The sequence below is a fragment of the Hyaena hyaena genome, unplaced genomic scaffold (genome assembly GCF_003009895.1).
Source record: "Hyaena hyaena isolate Hyena2069 unplaced genomic scaffold, ASM300989v1 scaffold_15, whole genome shotgun sequence".
NCBI classification, from domain to species: Eukaryota; Metazoa; Chordata; class Mammalia; order Carnivora; family Hyaenidae; genus Hyaena; species Hyaena hyaena.
The window spans coordinates 6152741-6158947 of record NW_024080647.1 but is presented as its reverse complement, the minus strand read 5'-3'; positions in this window follow the sequence as shown (position 1 = coordinate 6158947).

Here is a 6207-nt window from a genome sequence, read left to right as displayed (position 1 = left end):
TGGGTCTTGAGGAAGCACTAGCTGCTCTGCAGACCACATATTTTGTCTTCATTTTCCCCCAAACACACTACCTGGATTGACTGGGGGCCCATTCCTTCACCAACCCAAGGGTTTTAGCAGGTGTAGATCTCTAACAATCGCCTCAAACTCTACCTTGAAGCTTCTAGGAACAAAATTAACGTACCTGCCTTTCTCTCTTCATGAAGATGAAGTCCTTCTTGTCACATCTTGAGCCATAAACATAGGGAAAGATCTCATTGGCTCAACCACACTTCGTCACCAGGTTATCCCAACAGCCATGGGTGGGATTTAGGAGCCGGGGCTGCAGTACAGAGATGGCACGTACATGATAAGACACCCTTTCATGGAGACATGGGCTCCCTCCGACACTGTTGGTGGGAATGTAAACTGGTGCAGCCCCTCTGGAAAACAGTGTGGAGGTTCCTCAAAACATTAACAATAGAACTCCCCTGTGACCCAGCAATAGCACTGCTAGGAATTTACCCAAGGGATACAGAAATGCTGATGCATAGGGGCACATGTACCCCAATGTTCATAGCAGCACTCTCCACAATAGCTAAAACATGGAAAGAGCCTAAGTGTCCATCAGCTGACGAATGGTTTATCTATACAATGGAATACTCCATGGCAATGAGAAAGAATGAAATCTGGCCATGTGTAGCAACATGGGTGGAACTTGAGGGTGTTATGCTGAGCGAAATAAGTCAGGCAGAGAAGGACAGATACCATATGTTTGCATGTATAGGTGGATTAGGAGGATCTTAACGGAGGACCATTGGGGAGTAGAAGGTGTTAAATAGTGGGGGAGAGGGAGGGAGGCAAACCATGAGAGACTCTTGAATGCTGAGAACAAAGTGAGGGCAGATGGGGGGGAGGGGAAGGGGAGTGATGGGCATGGAGGAGGGCACTTGTGGGGATGAGCACTGGGTGTTATATGGAAACCAACTTGACAATAAACTATTAAAAATTTTAAAAAATTTTTAAAAAGACACCCTTTCAGTCCCAGCCTCATTACTGTCACCTTTTAAGCATGTTCGTATGTAGAAATAGATGACTTCTATTCTCTCCTCTTCACCTTATAATGTGTTACTTTTCAATATGAAATCAAATATTAATATAAACGCAGGCTGGGGAAGGGTTAATGGAAAGAACATCATTGCTGCGAGCTGGGAAATCCACGTCTGGGCACTGCCACCTCCCAGCTGGGTGATCCGGAGCCAGCCACTGCCCTTGGTATTCTAATCTACAGAGGGGATATAACAGTCCTCATCCCGATGCTGTCATAAGTTGTAAGGAGGGGATATTAAACTTGAAAGTGCTTTTAAAACTGTACATCCATAGGGAATATTGCCATTCTTGAGGCTGCTAAATTCCTCAAGTCAGGCTTGATTAAACCTATACGGAGTTGCCGCTGTTGTAAGAAATTTGTAAGGCAGGAGAAGCCATATGCCTTTTTTCATACCGGGAGAACCATTTGCCCGTGCAAACCCTCCAGGTAGCAAGCGCACAGGGGCCTTGCACCGCAATATGGGACCAGCCGTGTGACACTAAACAATGGAGGAAGGCATCCACATAGCCCGAAGACTTTTCTCAGGGCTCTGAACCCTTCCTGGAAGCAGAGCGTATTTTCCTTGGGTCCTCAGTGGTAGCATCACAAGCCCTTGAGAAAGAAAACTGCCTTGTGTACGAGGAGGACATGCTGTATCTTGTTCCATGAGACAATGAGCTATGAGCATGATAACACACTGCATTCCAAAACCCAATGGAAGAAGGATTGTCTCTAGGTTTAATTATAGATTCTTCACTTTCCCTTAATTGCTTGAGTCAGCACTGTTGACTCTCAGGGAGTCACCGTACCCAGGTAGAGCTATTGCTGTTAAACAAGGTGTGACTATCAGGTAATGAGGTTTTTGTTGGGTTTGGTTTTCTAAACAAAAAATCTCTCACGTACGTATTCAAGTAAGCGTTCCTTGTAAAGGTGTCGCATTAGTAAGCTTCGCTTATGTTAACTCCCTATTCTAACCAAATATTGGCAAATGTAGTGTGGCAAGGATGGGTGCTCTTGTGGGGATAAAGGGATAGTATATTTAATACTAGAGCTCTCCTAGGAAACCTGAGCTATGTGATCCTCATAGCTATGGGGGGTACAGACAGCATCTGGGACAATAATAGTTAACACTGTGGGAAATACGCATTAAGTGACCCCCAGAGAGAGGGTTTTATCCGTAACGTACATATTTTCCTGGAGAAAAAGATTCACATCTCTTATCCACTGTCCTTGATCCCATAAACTCTAGTTAAATGCCTTGCATACCACAGGTGTTCAATATATGTTTGAGGGATATTTGTCCTACCCTATCACAATACTTACAATTATTCTTCAAAAAATACACCACAGAGTCCACATTTTCAAAGTAAGTAAATCTTTTGAGACTAGTTTTGGTATCTTTCCTTTCCAGTACTGTTCCTCCTACGTGCTTGTAGCCAATGAGTTGTCATTCAACAAACATTTATTGAGAAGTGACTGAATACTAAGCACTGGAGAAATCTTGAAATTCCAGACATTCTTGGTGTTCACAGAGAACTGCGGACCAAGGTGTTGTGCAGGCTTCCACCACAGCATGATCTGGTCAGCTTTTAACTTTCAAAGAACACAGACTCTCTCATGTTACCCCAGGAAAGAAAGGGAGTTATTATAAGGATGTTTGAAACTCAACTATGATCATATTCTCCCAGTCTCTTTCTCTCAATGGTGCTTCTGTTTATCTTGATAGGTCTCTTCCATTCCTTCTCCAGAACCAGATTTCTCTGCTTCCTCAAAATTTAGGTGACGCATGGACTGTTGCAGTATATTAGTAAGGAGAAGCTAGTTATGCTTCAGTAAAAACAGTCCCCTATCCCCGTGACCTACAACAGCAAACGTTTACGTCCCACTCTGGCTACTTGCTCGCCAAGGGTTAGCTGGGAGAGACAGGGAGCTCCTCTTATCATGGCCATTTGGGAACCCAGCATGACAGAGCAGCAACAATCTGGAAAAAGGAACACGAGGAGACGTGTTCTTTACATGTCCACCATATGTCACTTCTGCTCACACTTCCTTGGCCAAAGCAAGTCATTGACCACAACTAACTTAATTGAGTGGGAATGTGCAATCCTACCAAGGTCCTGATGGGAGAGAAAGCCCAAATATGCATGAATAGCCTTAATCACCCTCATACAAGGCATCTTCAGCCCAAGAGTGCAAACCCCTTTTGTTTCAGCAGCCATAGCTAATGAGTCATATTTTCCATGTTCCTTCATCCAAACTGCATGAGAGAAGCTGAGTGGCCCCATTCGTCTTTGCCTGACAGACTGCAGCCTATGTCCCTATTAGTCTATGGATCTGTTCTTGAGTTATGGCCAGTCAGCTGGGGGCAGGCGTATACACTACAGCATATGGCTCTCCAGCCCACCTCTCTTAATCCTGGCCAGCCACCAGAAGACCTGTCCAGTACAGAAGAAATTGTTGTTTGAGTTAAGTCATAAGGTTTGCTTGTCCTGGCCCTTGGTGACAGGTCATAGGTGGTGTGGTCCATCAAGCTAGGTGGGGTCTGGCCATCAGGCTATTTATGGGGCAAACTCTCAACAGCAGTGAAATGGAAATGAGGGAACCCAGGGACCTGCTATGTTAGCCCATCAGTCTAGGGATCAATGATGGGGCACTAAGGAATTTAAAATATTGGCTCTATGCAGCTCTTTATCCACACTGGGATGCCCCTGTCTTCCTCTTCTGAATATAGACCTAGGTGGGAGGGGCAGAGAGGGCAGAGAACTAGATGGCTCCAACCCACACAAGAAGACCTGAATGTGTGAACCTGAAATTCAAGTCCCCTATGCCACCCATCAATCTTTCCAGTCTCATGCCCCAGTCTCATATTTGCCCCCAAATAAACCTACTATGCAACCACCATCAAACATTCCTTTTTCTTTCCTTGACTCCTACAGTACCCTCCTCTCTAACTGCCGTCCTTCCCCTAAAATCAGTTTAGAAACCACCACTTTCCAGAAAAGTGGTTTTTCTATCTGTGATGACCTGGTCATTTCTAGGCCTTCCTCCTCTGAATTCTAACACGTCTGCTCATGCTGAACACCTGGAAGGCATGGCTATGTCTTACTCATTTTGGAATCCCAGAGCTTAGTGCCTGCCTAGTATATAGCAGGTGCTCACCAATGGTGTGTTTAATGAATTGTCTATAGCACTGGACATTTAAGGAAACTTTAACAAGTTCCTCTGCTATATTAGGCACAGTGGAGAAAAGTTAGTAATATATGATCTCTCCCAGAGTTTCTCTAGTTCAGTTGCCTAGTTTCACAAATGAGAACATTGAGGCCAAGAGAGGAGAAACAATTTGGCATTTGCCACCCAAGCAGCCACTATCTACTGAACTCTCTGCTATGTGCTGGGAAAAAATGCTTTTTGCTCTTAATTTCATCTTCACCCTTTTAACAACACTAAGAAGGGAGAGTTTTTATACCTACTTTCTAAGAAGAGAAAACTGAAACTCATCGAGATTGTAACCTGGCTAAGGCCACACTGCAAGGAAGTAGCCAGAGGCAGGTTTGGATCCTAGAGCCTAACTCTCAAGACTCTTGCCCCCCATGCTGAGCTCCAAGGTAGGGAGTCAGCTCCCTGTGGTCCATGCATCTGTACATTGCCCAGAGGCCTTAAACTTTTCTGTGCTCCAGTGGCTGGGTTGACATACCATGATTTAAGGGTTCTGGTGCATTTCTGTGTCATGCAGCTCCTGTGTACACAGATCTAACATCCTGACCATTAGATCAGGGTATTTTTTCCTGCCTGGGCAGTTGGGCTAGTGGAAGAAACCTGATAAAATCCTGGAGAGGAACTTGATCATTCTCTGAAGGACTTACAAGTTGTTTAGCCTGCCTAATCTGCCCAGGCACCGTCTGGGGAATATTCGGTATCCATGTAGTACAGGTTGTGAATTGCTCTGTGGGGACTGTTAACAAGACCCTCACCAACTCTACCGCAGCCAGTCTCAGCCAGGGCCCTAGGGCAGCCCCCTTTCTTCCTCTACCACCAAAGCTCTGAAAAGGGCAGGCTTCTCCCCCTTGGCGGCTGGGGAGTGTAAGAGATGGAGGTGAAATCCTCTCGCCTCCAAGCAAATCTTACTATACAGACAGAGCTGGATCTGGTCCCTCCTCAGGGCTATGGCTGTAGATGTGAGGACTTCGCTGGGATGACGCTCAGCCCACATGTTGGCAACCTGGTATCTGAGCACCTAAACATGGAAAGAGGCTGACACCCTAAAATCACTGCAAGAATAATGACAAAAGTTAGATCTGGAGGCACCGCAGGGATCATCTCCCCTGCCCTGGATACAAAACGATGAGAAAACTGCAGCACTGAAGCTACCTTACTTGTCAAGGTTACAAAGCTGCTGGTGATAGAGACCCAAGACCAAGGTGCCTGAGTCTGAACTCAATGTTCTTTCCCCTTAGACTCCCACCCACCCACCTACACACCCACTCACGCCCTCCTAGCCCTGACCTTAGCTTAGCGCCGCACTCAGGAACACGCACAACTAAGCCAACTGGGTCCTGTGTCCCCAAAGTCTTTGACTGCCCCCTCCCCGGGGAAGAAGTACACACAGAAGACAGATTCCCAGACACCCTGACCGGGACCAGCAGGCAGGTCTCGGGAGCGGCCCCCAGGCCTCCCTCTCAACTCTCCCTTTCCCGGCACCAGTTGAGCTTCCGAGAAAGGGAGCGTCCAAAGAACACCTGGCAAGCCGCGGGCCGCCAGGGCGGCGCGGGGCGGGTGCGGGGAACTCGCAGGCCCGGGGCCGGCGCGGCGGCTGCTCGGAGGGACCCCGGGCCGGATGCTGAGAGCGCCGGGGTCTGGCGTCTCCCCAGGGACACGCGCACCCACTACCTGACCCACGTTCCCCCGGCCTCCCGGGGCTCTGGCGGGCTCGGCTGGGGACCCTGAAGGCAGGGCATGGGCTCCGGGAGGAGGGGGCGCGGAGGGCACAGGGCAGACGTCAGGGCCTCGGCCCGGCTGGGTCCCCGCGAGGCCCGGGCGCCCTCTCCCTGGCGCGCAGGTTTGGGAACAGGGCGGCCTCGCCCGGCCGCCGCCTCGGCGGCTCCGGTCCCCATATATAGTCATATCCACCGTCAACTGGG